This window comes from Dromiciops gliroides, chromosome 2 (assembly GCF_019393635.1).
Source record: "Dromiciops gliroides isolate mDroGli1 chromosome 2, mDroGli1.pri, whole genome shotgun sequence".
Lineage (NCBI taxonomy): Eukaryota > Metazoa > Chordata > Mammalia > Microbiotheria > Microbiotheriidae > Dromiciops > Dromiciops gliroides.
The window spans coordinates 257,950,368-257,975,286 of NC_057862.1; the positions used below are offsets into that span (position 1 = coordinate 257,950,368).

A 24,919-nucleotide genomic window follows, 5' to 3' on the forward strand; every position below is an offset into this window, starting at 1 on the left:
CTCTGATTTTCACATGCTTCTAGAATATCAGGGCAATTTCCCCTGACAGTTTCCTGGAAGATGATGTCTAGCTCTTTCCTTGATCATGGTTTTCATGTATTCCAATAATTTTCAAATTGTCTCTCCTGGATCTGTTTTCCAGGTCAGCTGTTTTTCCAAGGAGATATTTCACATTGCCCTCTGGTTTTTTTATTCATTTGGATTTTTTTTATTGTGTTTTGATTTCTCAAAAAGTCATTAGCTTCCATTTGCTCAATCCTAATTTTTAAGCAATGATTTTCTTCAGAGAGCTTTTGTACCTCCTTTTCCATTTGGCCAATTTGGCTTTTTAAATTTTAGACTTTTTTTCATGAGCCTCCTGCATCACTCTCATTTCTCTTCCATTTTTTCCTCTACATCTCATACTTTATCTTCAAAGTCCTTTTTGAGCACCTGAGACCAATTCATATTTTTCTTGGAAGCTTTGGATGTGGGAGCCCTGACATTGCTATCCTCTTCTGAAGGTGTACCTTGATCTTCCTTGTCACTAAAGAAACTTTCTATGGTTCTTATCTTTCTCTGTCTGCTCATCTTGCCTGTCTTTTACTTGACTTTTAACTCCTTAAAGTGGGACACTTTCCAGACTTCATTATCCCAAGCTTCAGTGGGTCCCAGGTGGTATGATTTAAGGAGATGCAGGTTCTTCACTTGCCTGGCCTTTTCTCTGGTCTTTAGATAACCCCAGACCAACTGGCTAATTAACTAGACAGCAAAACTTTGTGTGCTGTGGTTGTTAGCTCCAAAGAGCCTATACCCCTCCCCCACTTGGGCCAACACCACTCAAGCCTACTTCCTGGTTCCCAGCAGGGGTGAAAAACCCAAGTTCGGCCTCAGTACCAGCAGAGAACCCTGTAATCTCCCCCCAAGCAACCGCTCAGCCTTCTCACCAGACCATGAGCTTATTCCAGATAACACTGTCACTATAGCTGAATCAGAGTCTCTGGCCTGCCTGGGATTGGATTATTGTCAATGTGACTGTGGGGTTGGGCTCCAGTCCTGCTCTGGCACAGCAGCCCCCTTCTTCTGACCTTCTAAGCCATCTTTGGCTGGAAAATGATCTCAGTATATTCTTTTGTGGGTTTTGCTGCTCCAGGAATTGTCCTATGGCATTATTTTCCCATCCCTGTTAATTCTAATTTCATTTCCCTAATATGTATCAATAGGAGAGGAGCTAATGAGTATCTATCAGGATTGTCTTGCTCATATTACAAAGAGTTGCCTTTAAAAGCAATCTCCATCTTGAATTTGGGTTCGATCCCCTGTGGCTGTTCCACCAACACATTTCTCTCCAGGTGTTTTTTTTAATAAAATTAAAAATTTTTTCTCATCCTGAGTTTTGCCACTTTAATCAGGACAAAGTCTCAAAAAGAATTTTCTTTTTAACAAAACCATAGCTTGTTCATCAGTTCCCCAATTTATAGACCCTTTCTTAGCATCCTGGTTTTTGCCACCAGGGCAGATTGATGGCACAGTGAACAGAGCACTGGCCCTGAAGTTGGGAGGACCTGAGTTCAAATCTCAACTCAGACACTTCCTAGCTGTGTGATCCCAGGCAAGTCACTTAACCCCAATTTCCTTAAATATCCAGGGTCATCTCCAGTTGCCCTGATGTATATATCTCTGCCCCCCCTCCCCCCGCTGTGGGGGGCAGTGAGGGTTAAGTGATTTGCCTAAGGTCACATGGCTAGTAAGTGTCAAGTGTCTGAGGCCAGATTTGAACTCAGGTCCTCCTGAATTCAGGGCCAGTGCTTTATCCACTGCACCACGTACCTGCCCCCAATCTTGCCACTGGACCCAAATAGCTCTGGAGGAGAAAGTGAGGTTGGTGACTTTGCACAGCCCTCCCTCACTTAAATCCAATCACTGGAAGTCTTGATATCACCCTGATGTTATGGTCCTCTTCAAGAAAGGACAAACAACAATAATAATAATTATTATTTGCCACCTCAAAAAAAAAGCTATAAACATTTCTGTACATCTTCTAAGTTGGTTTTCTTTAGGACTTATGCTTCCCCATAATCTATTTACTCTCTAATTCACCACACCCTTCTCATCTTTCCTTCTTCTTTTCTAGTTGAGCAAAATGTATTTTTGTAAATGTATACCTATCTTATTTTGACTAATTTAAATGGGAATAAAGTTCAAGTGTCCCCCTACCTCCTCCACCCTGTGCATAAATATCTATTTGTTCACCCAGATTATATGAGATTATTTTCCCTATCCTTCTTTTCTCTCCCCTCCTAACCAATGTATTCCCCTTTCCCTCTCTTTCCATTCTTAAGATCATCATGACATAACAGAACCAATTCTGAGTGATATCTAATTAGATTCTTTCTGTGAACCCTGATGGGAATACACATATCATTTCCCCATATTTGAATGTAAACAATTTATCTTTGTTTACTCCTTTTTTTCACTGTTCATTCATGTTTAACTTTTATGCTCTTCACACTTGTGTTTCATTTTCAGAGTTTCAGTGTAGCTCTGAACTTTTCATCAAGAAGTTTAGAAGTCGTCTATTCATTAAAGATCCATTTTTTCCCTTGTAGCATTATACTCAATTTTGTTGGCCTAATTTATTCTTGGTTGTATTCCCATTTCCTTGTCTTTTCAAATATTTTCCAAATTCTCTAATCCTTTATGGTGGTGATTGCTAAGATTTCTTTGATCTTGACTGTGGGTTGTTGGTATTTGCATTCTTTCTTTTATGACTACAGTATTTTTTCTTTGAGCTGAAAGCACTGGATTTTGGCTCTGAGGTTTTGGTGAGTTTTAATTTGGAGGCTTTAGGAGGTGACTGGTAAATTCTTTCTATTTCCCATTATGCCCACTGCTTATAAGAGATCTAGCAGTTTTCTTTTAAGATTTCTTGAAATAGGATATCTGAGCTCCTTTTCTTATTTTCTTTTTTTCTTTTTGGTCATGGCATTCAGATAGTACAATGATTCTTAAATTTTTTTCCTATCTGTTTTCTAGGTCAATTGTTTTTGTATGAGAATACGTTACAATTTGTCCTGTGTTTTTTGGTCTCTTGACTTTGTTTTAATATTTCTTATTACCTCATAGAGTAATTAGCTTCTGTTTTATCCATTCTATTTTTTTTCTTTTAGTGAGGCAATTGGGGTTAAGTGACTTGCCCAGGGTCACACAGCTAGTAAGTGTTAAGTGTATGAGGCCGGATTTGAACTCAGGTTCTCCTGACTCCAGGGCCGTTGCTCTATCCACTGCGCCATCTAGCTTCCCCTGTTTTATCCATTCTAATTTTCATGGAGTTGTTACTTGGATAGGTTGTTGTACCTCTTGTGACAAAGTGTTCATTCCTTTCTAGTTCGTTCTTCCTTAACTCTCATTTCTTTTCCAACTTTTCCTCAGCATTTTCTTTTCATTTATAAACACATTTTAACTTATTAAAAAAAAAAAACAACCTCTTCTAGTAATCCTGGCTGAATTTTTGCCGAGACTGTGTGTTGTTTTTTTCCCCCTGAGATATTATTTGCAGTTGTTTTGGAGTCCTTCTCTTCTGTATTTGTGTCTTGAGCTTCCCTGACACCATAATTGTTCACTATAGTGGTCTTTTTTAAATTTCCCCATTCTTTCAGTCTAATTCCTGACTTTGTTCTTGATGTTAGCACTGGCTTCTGCTACATGCCTGAAGGAAAGGTCTAGGCTGGTCCTTTTGCTGTTTTCTTTGGATATTGAGTTTTGTATTACACTTTCAGAGCTCCCAAAGGGGTATGATCCAGGGCAACATGTGATTGCTACCCCACTAATCTGAAAGTCCCTGATCTAGTTTGGGTCTGTGCAATGTAGAGATCTAACCCTATCCATCAACTGGAAAGATCCGTTGGTCAATAGCTGGCATAATCATATGTTTCCTGTTTCATCCAGGTTACTGTCCTTTGTTATTCCTCTGCAGGCTAGGGCAAAATTTCTAGTTGTAAGATCCTACTTTGTTCCTGAGACCTGAGCTATATACTGTTGGAGCTGTTAACTTCTAAACTTATTTCTTTCTCAGTATACCGTCCCAGTCCCTCCCTACCTATGCACAGGGACTCCCTTTTCAATCTGTACTGGATCTGCAACCCACGACTGATAATAAATAACAAAGCTGCCTTTGTCACTTGTCCCCATAAAAATATTCCAGTGTGTGTGTCCAAGGATACCTCAGTATGGTTCTGAGATCTCCTCTTCTGTCAGTGTACAGACTCTCTCTGGGCACTGGAATGCTCCATACAGCTTCCTCCTGTTCAATTGTTTAAGATCTGATCCTCACATAAAACTTAGGTTACGGAATACCTTTATAAGAAAATGATAACACATGAACTCACATAAGAGTACACTTAAGCAGTTAATTTCAAAACAGTGCATGCCAAATGAGTACTTCCTTAATAAACCAGGTTTTTATTATAGAACATGCTCTACAGACAAATGTTATCTCCATACTACATAATAAACTTAAACAGAATTGACTTTTCATCAGGATTAACAAAACATTCTATAAGTTACCCTCCTCTACTTTTCTTGAAACAAACCTGAGATGTTTCTGATTAAGTTTTAAAATGCATAAAACTTTCTCAATCCACCCGCAAAGGAGTCCATAAGTTATACTCATATACCCTTCTTTAATACAAGGCAATTAAGAAAAAAATTTTCATCTTTGTTTCATCACTTTTTGCATCATCTGCCTAGTTATCCTCATGCAATTATGAGAAATTAAAGTGTCTAATATAACTGGTAACAGATGCCATGGCCAAATTCAACATCATGTTTATCATGACACCTGGAATGATTATGGAGGTTACCATAAAAGAACAAAAGTTGCCAAGCCTTGTGGAAGCCAGTGCAGTATGTAGAGGGGAAACTGATTCAGGCTTAATAAGATGCTTGGGATTGAGATGTCTATGTCATCAGGCATATAGGAGGGGAAATCAAAATCAGGCTTAGGAGATGGCATAGCCCAACTGTCTGATACTGGGGTGGGGGTGCGGGTGGGGGTGGGGAATTAAACCAAGAGAATCCAACCTCAGCTCTTGCTAAAGGTCGTTCTTTTGGCCCTTCCCAAAGCAGTGTAGTACCTGGACTTTGTGTGTCTTTCCCCTTCTTTGACAGTTCATTGCCTCTTCTTGTATGTATTTCTCTCATGAATGAATGGCATCTTGGCTGCTCTGATCAGATAACTCAGAATAAAGGTAATTAATGTTTCAAATGGTAAATTCCCATAATCTAAATCTCATATGGATTTAACAACCAAGGATAATGATGACAGCAAAAAAAAAATGTGAATTATGTTTGTAGACTCAATATAATATGCAACAATTTCTAAATATTACCATAAAATGTAAATAATAATAATAATTAGTAACATATTAATTAATACATAATTTCTATTCATCAACAATTTATCGATTAAAACATAGACTTGCAGTGAAAAGATATCATATTTTACAAAATATCTCTTCAGCATAAGAATACTTGAAAGTAATTCTATTAAATATGTTCTCATCAAAACAATCACATAAGCCTTTAAATACATTTTCAGAATCACTAACTGTGTTGTAACACCTAGAAATCTTCTGAAATAACAATAGGTTTCTGATTTCTGTTCAATAATCTGATGTTCCTAAAGCTTTCTTTTTGATATTACATAAGTGATGAGTTCTACAAACTCAGTGAATACCATATTAGAAATTCCTAATTATTATTATCTGGAATTGGGACAGTTTCTCCAGGAAGCGTAACAATCAAAGATTCCCAAGCAACACAGAAATATAGAAGGAATCCCATAAAAAAAGTTGCAAGTCCTATTCTTCTTAAAATTTGTGTCATAAGTGAAGTAAAATATAAACAACTCCAACTTTAAAACAGAAGTAAATCTACCAGAAACAGAAAGAAATTAAGACAACTGTAAAAGGTACGTGCAGACTCCTATTTCCTATAAGACCATTTATAAGTTACCAAGGATACCAGCAAGTTCAGATTAAAACAGAAAGATCCCTTTCACAGTTTAGTGCAGCAATTTAGATGCTTTAGTATTAATTTAATTCAATATTGCAATAACAAACTTCTACTTTCTCTACTCTTATGTCATAAGAGTTACAAGGACACACCAGGTCTAAGAATGAAACTCAGATATTCAGAAAAGCTTTTCCTCTCAATTAATAAAGTCTCACAAATCACAGTGGCTTGAACATAATTGTTGTCAATATCAAACTGTCTTTGCAGCAAATTAACTCTCAAATAAAATGGGCCTCCTAAATCCCACAAGTGTTAACTAAACATGCACACATTATATCCTGAAAATACACACACACATAATATATATATATATACACACACACACATATATACATATAGATAGATAGATAGATAGATTCATTGATTTACTTTGTTCCTTTTCCCCTAAGAAACAGCTTAAAATTTGTCCTGATGTTAAAAAGGAACATTCACCAGCCCTTCAGGAGATACTTTCAAATGACAAATATTTCTCTTATTCAGTCCTCAAAGCCATACAGGAAGCTTTAAGATCAGAATTCTCCAAAATTAAGTTGAGGAAATTTCACTTTTGCCCCCACCATATCTCTGTCTCTCAAGTGTGTTTGCAGTGGGAAGGAATTTACAGGATTCAAAAAAACCCATCACAATGGCCCATAGAAATAAGGGCTTTCAAGTCCCATCCCCCCCCCCCTTTTCACAAAGAAATCACATGAAACTTCCATAACTTTATCTCTCTTTTTGATTTTCTCTTTTTATCACTAGAAGCGGAGTACTAATAAGAAATCTAGAAAGTATTAGGTATTTTTAAAACTTGAAACAACACCCATCAATTCTGAGCTGCCCCTCACCCAACCTCCATCACCAGTGGGGGATGGTCCCTCCATTGTTAGTTTCCCACTCAGGGAGAAAGGCATTTCAGAGAGCCATGCCCCATGCTCTCTCCTAGCTTTCCCTCCCCCAAATAAACTATTATTTCCTATAACATTTTGCTCTATACTTTACACAGAAAATCATTTATATAAACACTCGTCCTGTGCTAAACACTTTACGATCATGTGATCCTCACAACCCTGGGAGGTAAGCTTTAATACAGAAAAGTAAATTGGCTAGTAGATTTCTTTTAGGGCAGATTTTAGTTTAAATCAAATCAACTGTGGATTTATAATCATCACCACAAACCCCTGCAAGACCAAATTTGTCTCCTCCTTTATCTAAGGACCTCTGCAGCTATATTAGAAACTTATCAGATAATAAGCTTAAAGTTAAAACATGCTGGCTTTCTCCCTTTTACCAAGGAGGTAGGACCTCCCATTCCACCCTTGATTTTCCAACATCCACACAGCCTGCCTTTTCCCTTTCACATTCCACTTCTTGCTCTCTGTGGACTTTCTGGCTGTTCACACTCTATCTGTCCATCCATTTCTCACTTACTCCTTTTTCTTCTCTTGCCTTCCTCTCCAGCACTATCACCTGTTAATCTTCCCACATTCAGACCTTTCACACTGCCTCCCTCCCTCTGTCCTTTCCTGATAAGGTCACTCAAGCTTTCTCTTATATTCTACCTCTCTTCAAACCTTTAACTCTCAGGGTTCCCATTACTCATCCCTAAATTTCTCTATTTCTCCACAAACAGTCCTTTTTCACCACATGTTGTCTCTCAAGGACTACAACTCTCCAGGCATCTACCTCTAGCAATTCACCTCTTACTCATCATTCTACCTCTCCACAGATTCTGCAGCCAGCCTTTTCTTTTTCTTTTTCTTTTTTTTTTTTTTTTTGGTGAGACAATTAGGGTTAAGTGACTTGCCCAGGGTCACACAGCTAGTAAGTGTTAAGTGTCTGAGGTTGGATTTGAACTCAGGTACTCCTGAATCCAGGGCCGGTGCTCTATCTACTGTGCCACCTAGCTGCCCCAGCCAGGCTTTTCTAACTGGGTTTCACAGGCTCTCTGAGAATCCATTCTGAATCTTATTCTCTTTTGGCATGCATTTCTTCTCTCAGTGTCTACTGCCCTCCACACAACTGTGTCTCACTCCATATCACTCATCTCTCTATCTCTAGCAAATGCTCTCTGCTTCTCCACATCTCTCCCACTAAGCACTTATTTTCTATTTAGCTATTTCTCTATGCTTAGGCTTCTCCAATGGGTCATCTCTCCCTCCATTCAACTTCACCTAAACAGTAAGGAATCCTTCTACCCTCACTTCCTTCTATCCACTTTCTAGAAAACAGTACTTCTGTTTCTTTATTCATACACCTCCCACTGTGACATTCTGTTCGTTAACATATCTCTGACTCCATGCCCTATCTCTTTTCCTGGCATTCTACTCCAACATGTCTCCCACTCTCTTCTTCCACTGACAGCAAATAGCTGGATTTTCCCTTCCTGCATCTCAGTGGACTCCAGTTAATCATTTCTCCCTGCCTCAGACCTATCCGTGCTCTCTCCAGTCAGCTATCCATGACCTATGCACAAGCTAACTTTTCCATGCCTTCATCTCTACCTTTTACCTTCTCATTAACGCTTTGGAGAGGTAAACCTTCCTACACATCTCAATCCACCTCTCTTCCATCACTCCTGTTTTTTGCTTCATCTGTCTTCTGTAAAAAAAAAATAATAACTTAACTATAACTAATCTAATCTGAAAATACATATATAATGGTACTTATAAAAATTATAATTATATGAAAATTATAACTTTAGAAAAATTATAATTTGGGCCATAAATCCCATCTGGGTTGCCATTCAAATGTGAGGAGTATTTTAACTGACTAGGGCCCTAATCTGGGGGACTAATCTGACTGGGGAGCTAATGTGGGACTTTTTGACTGGCTGGCTATCTAACTGCTATTTAATTTATTATGGACCATTTAAAATTTCTCCATGCTGCTCAGCTCTCAAATTGATTAAGCCAAGATTAAGAAGCCTCTTAATTAAATAATCAAAGCAGAATTTTATGTATAAAAATAAATGTAAAAGATAAGGGTTAAGAAATGCAAATTATACAACCTGTCTGCTTTTAATATAATAAGGGCCGTTGCTGCCTCTTGCCTTAGGGTATACTCCAGCTTTCTCCAACTTTCACTCTTTTTCTCCTTTATTCCCCAGCTTCTCTTTCACTGCTCAGCTCCTTTCTACTCAACTCCAAGCCCCTTTCACTTTGTTGACCCCCCCCTGCGTCTAACTTTCCTCTTCGTACTGCCGCGCTGAATCCCTGTGTTTCTCTCTCACAGACCTCTCCTTCCGTTCTAGTGCTCCAGTGTCCCCACTCTGTACATCCTCCCTTACGGTCTTCTCCAAACTCCTTTTTTCTTGTCATCCCCCCTTTTTATTAACCTGCTCTCAGGTGAAACTTGGGGCTGGCCACCCCCGGGACTGGCCAACTCCCATGTTGCGCGAGCCTGCAGCTGGGGCTGGGTGAAGCAAACCCTGGTGTCCCTGAGGGTTTTCTTGCACTTCTCCACTGTGTGCCTAGGCACGCCATGCCACACCCATGGCTCGGGGTTTTCCTCTGTGCAGTTTAGCCTGTCTCAGAGGCCTCCCTGAAGCTAAACAGAGGGGGAGGGGCCCTAGCCCCTCTTACACAGAAAAAACCCCTGAGGGCCTAATGCTTTTTAATCTCAGCCCAAAGGGAGGGTCCCCAAATCAAAATAAATTTCCACACTTCCTTGAGGATTCTTGGCCTGTGGTCCCATTCTGTCGTGACATTTTCACAGACTTTACCTCTCTACCCACCTCGGGCTAACTCTAAGTCTCCAGACACAAATTGCTTTTGCAGTACACTTGATTTCGCCATGCCTCTGACTGTTCACCTGAATTCATGCTCTCCATTCATCAAGCAGTCAAACAAGACTTTTCTTCTCAGACCCTTCCTTTTTCTGCCCTTTTCTTTCCCTCTCTGTCCCAGTCTTTCTCACAGAAAACCACTATCACAGTCAATTAAATTCATCCACATCCCAACAATATGTCCAACACAATGAAAACTGCCAGTAACCTCTCTTCTACATATATATAGAATCACAATAATAAAATTTCAGCTATCCCTTGACATCTATCGAACCTCACTTGACAATTTCATTCTAGTACTGATCCACCCAAGAACCATCCACTCCAGCATTCCACATTCTCCTTTTGTTCTTAGCTGTTCCACCACAAGTACATCAGTATAAAACAGCACAGCTTTCTTTATACTGTTATGGGGGAAATGGGGTACGGGTTTGGGTTAGGGGTAGGGGGTCTTAGGAATTCCTCTTTAAAGAATTACACACTCTTGCACACAAAAGCCGTTAAAATAAGATGGTAGTAAAAAAACAAAACAAAACAAAACAAAAACAAAAATGGGGCAGCTAGGTGGTGCAGTGGATAGAGCACCAGCCCTGGAGTCAGGAGGACCTGAGTTCAAATCCGGCCTCAGACACCTGACACTTACTAGCTGTGTGACCCTGGGCAAGTCACTTAACCCCAATTGCCTCACCAAAAAAAACAAAAACAAACAAACAAAAAAAATAAGATGGTAGTTTATTTAGGGGCCACAGGGGAGGGAAACCATGAAAGAAATCCTTGGACTTCTCATGGGGAGATAGGTATGGAACAAAAGAATGTGGCTCTGAGGTACAATCTCCTCAAGCAGGAGACTGGCAGGTACTTTTATAGAGGACTGATGGGGGAAGGCATGACCATTTGACTGTGGAAAGTTCCTTTAGTGAGGGAGGACCATCCCCCACTGGTAGTGACTAGAGGAATTGGGTGAGGGGTGGCTACAGATCTCCCTTCAGGACACAAAGGCCTCAGCCACACCCAAACTTATCTTCTCAGGGGTGAGGGAGATCAGAATGAAGGGAGGAGGTGAAGCTAGCTCAGTCAGATTTGGTTCTGCTTATCTCTCTAGGTGTATCTCTGGTTTAGTTTCTCAAGGAGAAGATTCCTTGACCTGCCCCAGAGAACTTCTGGGGTGCTCTGCACCCCATGACATACCAATTATTTTAAATTCTCTGGAAACCCTTTTTAAAATTTTCTAAAAATTCTTACCTACAACTCCCCTTGCTGCACAGCCAGCACCTGAGAGGGAGACAGGGAAAGTTTAATAAGCAACCTTATAAATTCTCAGTACATGCACAAATTTGAAAACAACTTTGAAATTTTAACAGTATTCCAACAGTATTTTAGCCAATCAAACTCGACCACTCCTTGGCTTCCTCCAGAATTCACAGATGCCAAAACTGCAGGTAAGTACTCCAGTGCTCCCTTTTACTTCAGTTTGTATGAATCTCCCCCATTTCTTTTTTCTTTTTTTTTTTTTTAGTGAGGCAATTGGGGTTAAGTGACTTGCCCAGAGTCACACAGCTAGTAAGTGTTAAGTGTCTGAGGCCGGATTTGAACTCAGGTATTCCTGACTCCAGGGCTGGTGCTCTATCCACTGTGCCACCTAGCTGCCCCTCCCCCATTTCTTAACTAGATGGCCAAAATCAAATTCACGTAGCCATTTCAATGATTTCCTTTCTTTTGTCAGTTAACTCTTAATAACTAATGCTATCCGTGTTTTTAAAATTAATTTGCAAAACACTTCCTTAATCCAGCCCTAGCACGGGCTTCTAAGCACAAACGTACACATTTTTTTTAAAAGAAACTTATAAACACGTAAGAATTTCACACATTCACACACAAGACAAGATGCAGACAATACTCAGACAATTTCTATCCCCTTGAAACTTACTTGTTTCAGTCTTCCCCCTCCCCCATAGCAGAAACTGCCAAGTGAGAAGGGGGCTTTTGAACATATGGCATCTCCCCCAGTACCCCAAATTCAAACCTCATTCACCCCCAAAATATTTTACCTGTTTCTTTTTCACTTGTCAGTACAAACAGGGTTCATTTTCCTTCTCTGATCACTCCTTTAGGAGGGATGGGGTTCATTCTCCTAAGATTCCCATGAGGCCACTCATTTCCTTCAGCACCTGTCTTGGTGACTTTTCTAATTCGGGGATTCCCTATTGTAATGGGGGGAAATGGGGTACTGGTTAGGGTAGGGGTTGGGGTTCTTAGGAATTCCTCTTTAAAGAATTACACCCTCTTGCACACAAAAAGTAGTTAGAATAAGGTGGTAGTTTATTTAGGAGCAAGGGAAGGGAAGGGTGGGGGGAGGGAAACCATGAAAGAAATCCTTGGACTTCTCAGGGGGAGATAGGCACAAAGCACATGGCTCAGAGGTACCAAATCTCCTGGAACAGGAGACTGGAAGGTACTTTTATAGAGGACTGATGGGGGGAGGAGTGACCATTTAACTGTGGAAAGTTCCTTTAGTGAGGGTGGACCATCCCCCACTGGTGGTAGCTGGGGGAATTGGGTGAGGAGTGGAGGACCATCCCCCACTGGTAGTGACTAGAAGAATTGGGTGAGGGGTGGCTACAGATCCCTCTTCAGAACACAAAGGCCGCAGCCACACCCAAATTTATCTCCCCAGGGTAAGGGAGACCAGAATGAAGGGTAGGAATCTCAAGCTAGCTCAGTCAGATTTGGTTCAGTTTATCTCTCTAGGAGTTATCTGTCCTCTGGTTTAGTTTCTTAAGGAGAAGGTTCCTTGATGTGCCCCAGAGAACTTCTGGGGTGCTCTGCACCCCATGACACTATTATCTCCTCCCAAAATCATCTGCAGGCTTTAACTGTGAGACATTACAGCTGGGGTTTGCATTAGTCCCCAGGCTGCCAAAACCACCCCTGGAAATACTTACTCAACAGCCATTTTCTTTCCATGGGGATTCGCACACAAACTTACATGTTTTGGGGTTTTTTTTAAGATTCTTAGTTCCTGCTCTGATAAATCCTCTACCCCCCTTTTGTGAGCTCACCTAATCCACTGCATTTGGGACCCTCTCCAACTGCTGGGCTAGAATGCTGGAGTTCCTTCTCTAACTGGAACCACCCAGCCTCCAAGCTCAGCTCTTGGCTCCACCACTGATAAGAGCTCAGAGAGATATATCCTGTTGAAAGAGTGCTGGACCTGGAGGTCTGGCAAAAGGTTCCTTTCAAATCATAATTAATCATAATTTCATAAAACCTACAATTGTGAGAAATAGAACTCCAATAACTTCTGGAACTCAGCACTGGTGATGTGTCAAAGGCTTGTTTATTGTCATTCTCATGAGAATGGGCCACCCCCTAGCCCTAGCAGAGCAAACAAGGGTGCAGGCTTGCAAGGCCTGTTTTTATTCTCTTCCTATCCCTAAGGGCGATTGGCCCTTGAGCAGGAACTGTCTAATCAGTCAAACATAGCATCCCTGCCCCTCCACTTTGGTTTTTCTTGTGGAAACCTTCCCCTGAGAAGTCCTTCTCTATTAGAATTAACCCCCATTTGTGGATATTAGCATTTCAGTATCTGCTTCTATTCTCCCAGCTGAATCTGAATCCATTTCCCAGGCATTAAATTGCCTGTAGGTGTTTTCCCAGACAGTTCTTAATCAGCTAAGGGGAGTCCACATTTTCCCACAGTTTCTAACACATAAATATGTTACTGTTGTTATCTCTTTTACCAGGAGAATTCTGGATAGTCTAGTAATTTCTCCTTTTTTATGGAGTATAAATGAGTCAAAGTGGTTCTGGGGAAATAGTGCTGAATTTACAATCCGAGGAATTAACTCCTTATCCAGACTCTGATACAAAGACCAGTATGGCCTCAGGCATAACCTTGGCTCAGGTCCTTCTAGGCCTCCATTTCCTTATCTATAGAATGGGGACAATAAAAGCCATATACCTCCAGGTTGTTGTAAAGATCAAATTGATGTGATAATGAAAAGCTCTTTGTAAATCTTAAGTGCTTCATAAATGCCAGCTAGTCATCATCCTCATCATCCTAGATGAACATCTCATTTCATTACCAATTTCAGACCTACAGGGACTAGCCTGATTCAGTCCCAGCCCATGACAGGTTATATGATTATCAGCCAGATTATTCTTTGTTCATACCTTATGAAGTCTCCCTATCAGTGTTCACCTCTCTGTTCATTATTAAAACTGTAAGACCAAGAAGGATCATAGGTTGAGCCAACAATTTGTCTGACTACCAATGAAATAGAGGGACAAGTGTGGTTTAGTAGGTCCTTCTTAATGACTGGATCTTTGTTCTTCAGACATTATGCTCTTCTCACTCCACTGCTATATATAAATGACATCATTGGTATTTGCAGTTCAAATCTAATCCACACAAAAGTATGGATTGGGGGAAGAGAATAATAATAATAGCTAATATAGAGCGCCTACTCCATGCTAGCCTAAATGCTTTACAAATATTATCTCCTTTCATCCTCACAGGGAGGTAGGGTTCTTATTCCTGTTTTATCTTTATCCCTATTTTACAATCGAGAAAACTAAGGCAAATCAATGTTAAGTGACATGCCCACGGTCATACAACCAGTAAGTGTCAGAGGCCGAATTTGAACTCAAGTCTTTCTGACTCCAGGCTAGAAGAGAATGACTAGGATCCACCCACATATTGTCAAATAACAGAGTATTCTTAGTAGTAGTCATGTAGGTCCTAACTGATTTTGATGCTGCTCCTAGAGGTGGGCGAACACTTTCCATATAGGCAGGATAGGGTCTCTGACAGGGAAATATAAACAACATAGAGTTTTAAAAGACTGAGCTCACATCCCAGCTTCTGTAGAAAGCCTTCCTTGTCCATTCTTGTCTCTTCTGAGGCTAAACTCCTTGAGAAAGCCATCTATAACTGTTGCCACAACTTTTCTTTTCCTCTTTCTTCCTTACTCTACAGTTTGGCTTCTGACATCATCATTTGATTGAAATAGCTTTTTCCAAAGTTATCAATGACCTCTTTTTTTGTTTTTTAACCTTAGGAGTTATATAACTTTACTGATAGTGTCCACTACAAAAATATCACTTAAGTACCAATTCGAAATGCATAGTTTTTCAAAACTAGTTCCTTTTATACAAATAAAGGCTTGCATTTGAATTTCAAGTAATGTACTTTCCTTCTTTCCAGAGAAAGTTATTATAACTTTAAAATTACTCAAGCAATCATGCTAGAAAAGGTAGCTCTGCATCATTTTGGAGTTAGGTAGAGTCTCACTAATTGCTTATGGAGATTCAATATGCCAGTTTCTGGTCAAGGTATCCATTTGAAATATCCTTAAGTTTTCAAATATTGGGAACTTGCTATTGTATGATATTTTCAGGTAATGTTAATTCCAATTGATCCGCCCTATACTTTCCCCTCCTTTTCCATCAAAAGTTACAGCCTTTCTCCAAGCTAATTGAATACCTAATATACAGATTTACCTCTTAAATACCAAATATGAATAAATGTATTACCATCTTGGAGAGACCCTGGTGGACCTATTAAAGTTTCATGTAAATAGCCATTATCATTTCTCTAAAAATGTTGCTATAGACATAGGTGTCCTCATGCTTTCTCTTGTTGAAGCAGTCAACTCTTCAATCTCAGCATTTAATTTGTTAATTACCCACTCCATTGTTTTGTGGCCTTTATTAGCATTAGATGATATTTTATTTTCCATCAGTCCTTCTAGATAATTGCTAAAGGCTCATTCCTTCATAATGATATGGCTTCTTGAGTCAAATGGTCTTTCCTGGTTCTTAAGGATATTGTGGTTTATATATGTCTCTCATCTACTATTTGTAAATGAAATATTAGTGGACTTAGGCTCCATTGTTTTCTCTATGTGATCAACTACATAATGTTCTTGCTTCTATGTTTTGGTTTGTACAGTACCCAAAAGTGATTTTACAATAGAAGGCATTGCCTACTCTGTGCTGTATCTATGGCTATACAATTTCCCAGTGGGATCTATGTGTCTTTCTCACACATCAACTCCAACCACTCTTAGATTCATAAGATTTGGATATTTCTGCATAGCAGCTATTGTAACTGTTTCCCATGGGTGGTTGAAAACATTCTCTAACATCCATATCTTCATGGCATCAGCAATCGGTACAATGTCCAGGTGGTGCTAGGGAACACTTGGGGAAAAGAAGTGACACCACCACTCTTTTCTACTTGCCACATCCAATGACTTTTTCTCAATCCCCATCTTTATTTATACTTTTCTTCAGCCTTTCACAGTGTCAACCACCCTTTTCTCATGGATACTTTTTTCCCTAGTTTTTGGTTTTGTACAAGGAGATTGGTACCTTTGAGCCATGTGCTTTGTACCTCTCTCCCCTGAGAAATCCAAGGATTTCTGTCATGGTTTCCCTTCCCCTCCCCCCTTCCCTTCCCTTTGCTCCTAAATAAACTACCACCTTATTCTAACTACTTTTGTGTGCAAGAGGGTGTAATTTCTTTTTTTTTTTTTGGTGAGGCAAATTGGGGTTAAGTGACCTGCCAGGGTCATATTAGCTAGTGTCAAATGTCTGAGGTTGAAATTGAACTCACATCCTTCTGAATCCAGGGCGATGCTCTATCCACTGCGCCACCTAGCTGCCCCAGGGAGTAATCTTTAAAGAGGAATTCCTAAGAACCCCAACCCCTAACCCCACCCTGTACCCCATTTCTCTCATTAGTATATATATATATAAATGTATTTTATATTGTATGGTAGTTTGAGCCTCAGCTTTTAGTGCAGTATAATTAAGTTGAAACTCAAACAATTCAGCTTTTACTATATATAAGGCCCCATGCTTATATGCCAGGACTACAAAGATAAATATAGAAATAGTTCCTGCCCCTCCCTGGAGAAGCGGATACAATAAACATGCACATAATCCAATGCAAAACCAATTGAGGAGAGTAGCTCACAAAGGTTGAGGTAGAAACAAAGACAAAATGCTTTCCAGGCATGAGAGACAATCAAATGTATAAGTGCTTGTGACAAGATATAGGAATGTCAATTTCAGGGTACCCAACTTGGTTTTTTTTAAGGGTGGAAAAAGATCCATTAATATTTGTAGACATTGGGAAGGATCATTATCTAAAGAGACATTGAAAATGATAGAGAAATAATTTATTTTAAAAGGCACCATCCCAGAGGAGACAGTATATTTATGAAGGGAACAAATAGAGGGATTGTCCTTGGCAAAGTTAAGAACCATCTCTTTCTTAGAGACTGGAGAATAAAAGACAATATGAAAGATAATTTAAAGAAGTTTTGAGGTATAGAGTAGAAGAGAAGACAGGTTTAAGACAGATTGCCTCAAATTCATAAGAAAAGTAAGAGTGAAAGCGGAGATGCGTCAGGGGAGTTGGAGTAGAGAAAAGAATCTAGAAATAGCTAGTTTTGGGAAGAAGATAAGAGATTAAATGAGGGCAAAATTAAAGCATGCATTTAGCCTTGAGGGCTCACTTGAGGTTAGATACACTTTTGTAAAGGACCTCTTCAGCATGATTGTATCATTTCCTCCAGCAAAATTTGAATGGTAATCCTTATCTTTGCACTTGGAATTTACTCTGCCTATACTCTCTTCCCACCTTAGCCTCTTGAATTCTTTTAAATCTTTTAAGACTGAATTCAAATTTTACATCCTTAAGTCGTCCCCAGTCATCCTGTTGGAAATCACTTGCACTAAACCTTACATATCATTGTATCTAGTTGAATATTATTTTGTATTGTAGTTTACTTTATATATATATATATTTATATATATATATACATAATATATATATTATTATATATATATATGTCATATACACCTGTTAAACTCCAAACCCCCATCCTCCACACAAGATGCCAAATTGATATTTCTGAAACATGTCTGATTATAATATCTCCTTCTCAAAAAGTTTTAGTGGCCCCCTTAGCCATCTATTATCTAGGATAAAATAGAAAACACAAGGTTGGCATTAAAAGCCCTTCATAAGCTGATTCCAAATTCTTTCCAGATTGATTTTATATTAACCTTCCTACTCCAGCCATCCCCTCCTTACCCCTCTCATACACACACAGAGTATTCTACATTCTAGTCAAATTGCCCTATTTGCTTGCTATCCTACATGGCATTCTACCTTCATTCTCAGAGAAAGACACTAGCACTAAGGAAGACCTAGAAAGGTTTCTTGCAGAAGAAGAATAGCAAGGAGACCAGTGTCACTGGATCATAAGGTATATGGAGAGGATTAGGATATAAGGAGACTGGAATGGTAGGAAGGAGACAGGTTGTGAAAGGATTTAAAAAATAAGACTTTATATGTGATTATTTAGTTAAGATGGAATTGAAGAAGCTGATGAATTCAGAGAGCTAGGTGTTTAAAGGACATTGATGTGAGTAAGGTGAAGATTTTAGAACAGGTACTGAAGTCTTTGAGAAAGGTGAGAGTTACCCCAAAACAAGTAAATGACGATTAGATAATGCATGTTGCATTTCATCAAAGACAAAAGATCATGGTCTCATATGAAAATAATTCCTAACTCCCATGACTGTGATCTTCATTTTCCCATAACCATCAGCTGGACTACTCATGCCTTGGATCTCACTCTTCATAACAGCACAACCTACTTGACAATGAATTCTAAAATTCCCTTCTCTAATCATAATCTTCTTCATCTCTTTATCTCTGCCTCATTCCTCCTAAGCCTATTCATTATCAGTGTAATTTATAATACCACAACCCCTGCTGTGCTCCTGTCTATCACTAGTTTTCTAGTGGGCAAGGCTAAAATAAATGAAGTTCAATTACAGACATTATCATATGATGCATTTTATATACATTTAATTTATTTTTAATTTTTTTTATTTTTTATTTAGTTATGTTAAGGCAATTTCATGTTTCTTCAAGGTAACATCATATATGTAACTTCTATTGGTGGTATGGAACAAAAATTATATACTCTGTGTTTTAGCCAAGTCTATCAGAGATATTTATTTATATATGAACATTTCAACTTGGAGAAAAATTCAGACTTCTCTCTTCTTCTTTTTTAGCAAGAAACATTTATTTTATTTTTTCCAGTTACATGTAAGGGTACTTTTCAACATTCATTTTCATAAGATTTAAAGTTCCAAATTTTTCTCCCTCCCTCCCTCTCTTTCCTTTCCCCTCCACAAGATCACAACCAGGTTATATATGTACAATCCATGGCTGTTCTTTTTATCAGTTCTTTCTATGGGGGTGAATAGTAAACTTCCTCATTAGTTCCTTGGGATTGTCTTGGATCATTGCATTGCTGAGAGTAGTTAAGTCATTCACATTTGCTCATTGAACAATACTGCTGTCACTATGCACACTGTCCTCCCAGCTCTGCTCACTTCACTATACATTGATGTTCATTAGTCTTTCCAGGTTTTTCTGGGATCATCCTGTTGTCATTTTCCTATAGCACATGACTATTCCACCACAATCATACAGCACAGCTTTTTCCATCATTCCTCATTTGATGGGACATTCCCTTGAGTCTCAATTCTTAGCCTCCACAAAGAGTTGCTATAAATATTTTTTGTACAATTTTCCCCCTTTTCTCTTTCATGATTACTATTGTTAACTGTTTCCCTTCTATCCTATTCACTTCCCCATGATATTTATTCTATTATCCATCTTCTTTCGTCCTATCACTCTTCAAAAGGTTTTGCTTCTTTCTGTCCCCTCCCCCACTCTGCCCTTCCTTCTTTTGCCCCTCTCTCTTTATCCCCTTCCCCTCCTATTTTCCTGCAGGGTTAGAGAGATTACTCCACCCAATTGAGTGTGCACATTATTCCTTCCTTGAGCCAATTCTAATGAGATTGAGGTCTTTGAGCCAATTCTGATGAGTGTTAGGCTCATTTACTGCCCAGATTAAATAGATTACTCCACCCAGTTGGGTGTGTGTGTTAGTCCCTCCTTGAGCCAACTCTGATGAGTTTAAGGTCTTTGAGCCTTTGAGTGTAAAATTCATTTAATACCCTGTTCCTCTTCCATCTCTTCCCCCACTCCATAAGTCTTTTCCTGTTTCTTTCATGTAGGATTTCACCTCTGCCCTTCCCCCCTCACCCCTCAATTAACCCTAAGGATGTCATCATGGGGCAGCTAGGTGACACAGTGGACAAAGCACCACCCCTGGATCCAGGGGGATCCCAGCCAAAACCCAGCCTCAGACACAAGATAGTCACCCACTGTACAATCCCAGGTATGTCCCCCAACTGCAATTTTTTTATAGTTCTCTATAAGAGAAAGTCAAATTTGCCATTTAGTTCAGGTCTTTTCATCACAAATATCTGAAAGTCTTCTTTTTCATTAAAGTCCCATTTTTTTCCGCTGAAAGATAATGCTGAGTTTTGCTGGGTAGGTGATTCTTGGTTGTAATCCCATTTCCTTGCCCTTTGGAATATCATATTCCATGCCCTCCGGTCCTTTAATGTAGAAGCTGCTAGATCTTGTGGTATCCTGACTGGGGCTCCACAGTACTTGAATTCTTTCTTTTTGGCAGCTTGCAATATTTTCTCCTTGACCTGAGAGCTCTGGAATTTGGCTATAATATTCCTAGGAGTTTTCTTTTGGGGATCTCTTTCTGGAGGTGATTGGTGGATTCTTTCAATTTCTATTTTAGCTTCTTCTTCTAGAATTTCAGGGCAATTTTCCCTAAGAATATCTTGGAAGATGGTGTCTAAGCTCTTTCCTTGATCATGGTTTTCAGGTAGACCAATAATTTTCAAATTCTCTCTCCTGGACCTATTTTCCAGGTCGGCAGTTTTCCCCAGAAGATATTTCACATTGCCCTCTATTTTTTTATTCATTTGGATTTGCTTTATTGTGTCTTGGTTTCTCATAAAGTCACTGGCTTCCATTTGTTCAGTCCTAATTCTTAGGCAATTATTTTCATCAGAGAGCTTTTGTACCTCCTTTTCTGTTTGACTTTTCAAGCTGTTGACTTTTTTCTCATGTTTTTCCTGCATCACCCTCATTTCTCTTTCCATTTTTTCCTCTACCTCTAATTTTATCTTCAAAGTACTTTTTGATCACCTCTATGGCCTGAGACCAATTTGTATTTTTCTTGGAAGCTTTAGATATAGGGGCCCTGATGTTGACATCTTCCTCTGAGGGTGCCCCTTGGTCTTCCTTGTTACTGAAGAAACTTTCTATGGTCTTCACCTTTCTCTGTCGGCTCATCTTGCCTTTTTTTTTACTTGACTTTTAGCTCCCTAAAGTGGGACACTGTTTCCAGGCTGCAGTATCCCAAGCTTCAGAAGTCCCAGGTGGTATGAATTAAGGAGGATCAGGTTCTTCACTCGCCTGGCCTGTTCCCTGGTCCTAGCTGACCCCAGACCAATTTGCTAATCAACCAGCTTTGTGTGTTGTGGTTGTTAGCTTCAATGAGCCTGTGCCCCTCCCCCGACCTGGGCCACTGCTACTCAAGCCTGCCTCCTGGTTCCCAGCAGGGGTGAAACACCCAAGTTCTGCCTCAGCACCAGCATAGACCCCTGTAGTCTTCCCACTGCCCAGGGCTCCTCCCTCTCGCCAGACTGTGAGTTTAGTTCCAGACGACACTGGTGCTTCAGCTGATTCAGACACTCTGGGGGTCTCCTTCTCTAGTGAGGCCTTCCTGGGACTGGGACTGGATCTGTGTCAGGATGACTGTGGGGTTGGGCTTGACTCCTGTATCAGCACAGCAGCTCCCTCCTTCTGACCTTCCAAGCCATTCTTGGTTAGAAGATGATTTCAGCACATTCTTCTGTGAGTTTTTCAGACTTCTCTCTTCTAAGTAGAAGAAACTTGATATACTTATTTTTTTAAATGTCTATCTATTCTACCAGATATAATTTCCACATTAAAGTGTATAATCATTCAAAGTATTGATGGTGGTAAGTATAAAACAGTTGATATGAACTCATATACATACTCTAATATTGTGACTTTGAGTTTACTAGTTCCCCTGACTGCTGTCTTTTCCTAAATGGAGACTTTGAGATCTCAGAATTGTCTTTCAGAAAACATCATCTGTTTGGCCTTATGATCACCATTTCCAGAAAACAGAATCACTTTGTGGCAAAATACTAGGAGCAGTGAATATTTAGACTCATTGACTGAATAAACAAAATGAGATTCATTTTGCCTCCGTATGTCCTCTGAATTCTCTCTCTCTCTCTCTCTCTCTCTATGTATTCTCAAATAGGATAACCACCTACAGATCTACACCATGAAAACCCTACAAAACTACCAGTAATCTCTCTGTAACCAGTATCCTACAACTTGTTGAAAAATGTGCACCTGGATGATTTATTTTTTTGTTGTTGTTGGGTTTTTTTGTGAGGCAATTGGGGTTAAGTGACTTGCCCAGGGTCACACAGCTAGTAAGTGTTAAGTGTCTGAGGCCGAATTTGAACTCAGGTACTCCTGACTCCAGGGCTGGTGCTCTATCCACTGCGCCAACTAGCTGCCCCAATGATTTACTTTTGAAAACACAGTTTCCACAGTCTCATCATTCTCTAATCAGATATTTTGTTTAATTATAGATTCATGCTACCATATACTTAATCAACAACATTCTTAATCTACCTTCCATTCTCTATATATTCTATAATCCATGCCTCCAAGGGCAGGTTTCAGAATGCCTTCTGACATCGAAAATGTCAGGAGGACATATTGAATTCTCGGTCTTACAAGCCAAGAGATAGTCACCAGTCATAAGCAGCTTCATGCCTCCTTTCCCCTTTCACATATAGAGGTCAGTCTAATAATAGGTATTTTTAACAAAGGACCTTTATTGTCTCCTCTTCAACTGATTCTATTAAAGATCTTCTTCAATGTATATTTCATAAACACCTGAAAATATTTCATAAAGGTAAGGTAAAAGTACAAATCAAAAATTAGGCCTTAACATATTGCTGTTTTACCAGCTAATTATTTCTAGAAGCTTCAGCTATGGTAACATATAGTGTATCAGATTTTCCAAGAACATGTAATTTTCCCTACCATTTATGTACTCTTTTATATGTATCATGGATATGAAATATTAGAACAACATTCAGAGGTGGTACTATATTTTATTGGCAAAGTAAAATAATTCTCAATTTCAATATGTTGGAATGTGTCCTGCCATCTTTTTGTTTGTTTGTTTGTCTGTTTTGCTTTTTGGTGGGGTTTTTTGTTTGTTTTTTTGGTGAGGCAATTGGGGTTAAGTGACTTGCCCAGGGTCACACAGCTAGTAAGTATTAAATGTCTGAGGTCAAATTTGAACTCAGGTCCTCCTGAATCCAGGGCCAGTGCTCTATCCACTGCACCACCTAGCTGCCCCTCTCCTGCCATCTTTTAATTCAGGTTCTTATATTACTCTGTGGTATTTAGGGATTCTGTGCAGGCAGTGAAATAACATAATAAATTTCTTCCATTATTAATTCAGTCCCTAAACTAGCTCAGCAGTGTGATTTTTCTAGTCCACCACTCAATTAGTTGAACCATTTCCAAGCCTAATGTATAAAAAGTCATGTTTATCTGCCTGTGTTTGGAAAGAGATCAGTATTGTTCCTAAAAGGAAATGGAAAGAAGAGAATAAATTGTGTGCTTTGGGGAAGGGAAGGGGTTGAGAAAAGAAGGATTAAAGAAGATTGGGAAATTCTCAGGGCTCCCATTCTAAAATGTCTTTAGAGGAGAAGAGACCAATGGCAGATGATGCACTACATTTGGATGGTAAACTCTAAACAAATTTAGGATTGATAGACAATTGAAATAGCTGACCTGAGAGTTTCATATATGATAATCAGTCTTCACTGATAGATGGGTTGTTTTATTTTAAATTGTTTATTACAAAGTCACCTTGACATTGAAAAAAGTTGAGATTTTTAATCTATCCCCTAAGTAATTTTTTATTTCTTTTGTATACAGAGCTATATGCCATAATCTGTTGTAAACACAAGTGAATTTCAGCGATATTTCTACTTCAGGTGACAGCAGGGAATCTAAGGAAAGAAGGTTTGCTTTTTCATCAAGAGTCAGGAACCAGGCTTATGGAAACATTATACTGTATTATAATATCATATAATATCATAGAAACAAAATCAAAAACACTATACAGTTCCATACTTATTGTCTCTATATTATGGCTACTATAGATTGTTGCTAGGTCTTGATTTTTTTTAATGTGACCTCTGATTTCATTGGTATAAGTAACTCCCAGTGAATTCAGCACTTTTAAAATATATAGTCTCAGAGAGTTGCCTAGAACATTGAAGCATTACATGACTTGCCCAAAGTCACACAGCCAGTAGGTATCAGACAGCCTTAAACCCAGGTCTTCCTGATTCCAGGGCAGGCTGTCTCTGCCTCCTCTGATATTCTGTGTCTCTGAGACTAGATTATTTCCCTGAAATTTATTTTTCCATACTTCTGTGTATTGAAATGTTTTTCTCCCCATCAACATCAAGACTTAGTTTCAGATGCTATCTATCCCATGAAGTTCTCCCTAATTACCCCCTAGGTGAAAATAATCTTTCTGTCTTCAGATTTTTCTTTCAGCACTTTTTCTAGATCTCTCCATGCCTTTACCACATTCTACTTTGTATCATACCTATTTGTGTCTTTTTTCTTGATTTTTCCCTATTCTGGCTGACAGCCATTAGATTTTAAGATCTTTGAGGTTAGATACTATGTCATTTTTCCTATTTATATTCCAAGTATCTAACATAGTGACTTTCAATAGAAGACACCTAGGAAACATTAATTGAATTGAACTGAATTGAATCTAATTCTTCCAAAGTAAGATAAAACAGTCTTAATGTATTATGCCTTCCTTCCTACAAGACCTAACTTAAAAAAACCCAAAACACTGTAGAATAGAATGCCAGTGGATTTGAGTTAATTTTTATTATACAGTATTGTTCTTAACAGTGCAATAATTAATTATTAATAATAATTGCTAATAATTAATAATAAAACTGTTTTAGCAGTACAGTAATTTTAAAATACAAGTATCCACTTTAAATGCTGTACATTTAACACATTTTTTTTTTCCA

At 39.0% G+C, this 24,919-nt stretch overlaps 1 protein-coding gene and 1 pseudogene across 17 annotated transcripts in view; one reads left to right on the forward strand and one right to left on the reverse strand.

Annotated features, from left to right (window-relative positions):
* GPHN (gephyrin) overlaps positions 1-24,919 on the forward strand; it is a 757,220-nt gene that overhangs the window by 293,873 nt on the left and 438,428 nt on the right. The window lies entirely within an intron of this gene.
* LOC122742628 lies at positions 15,409-15,981 on the reverse strand (annotated as a pseudogene).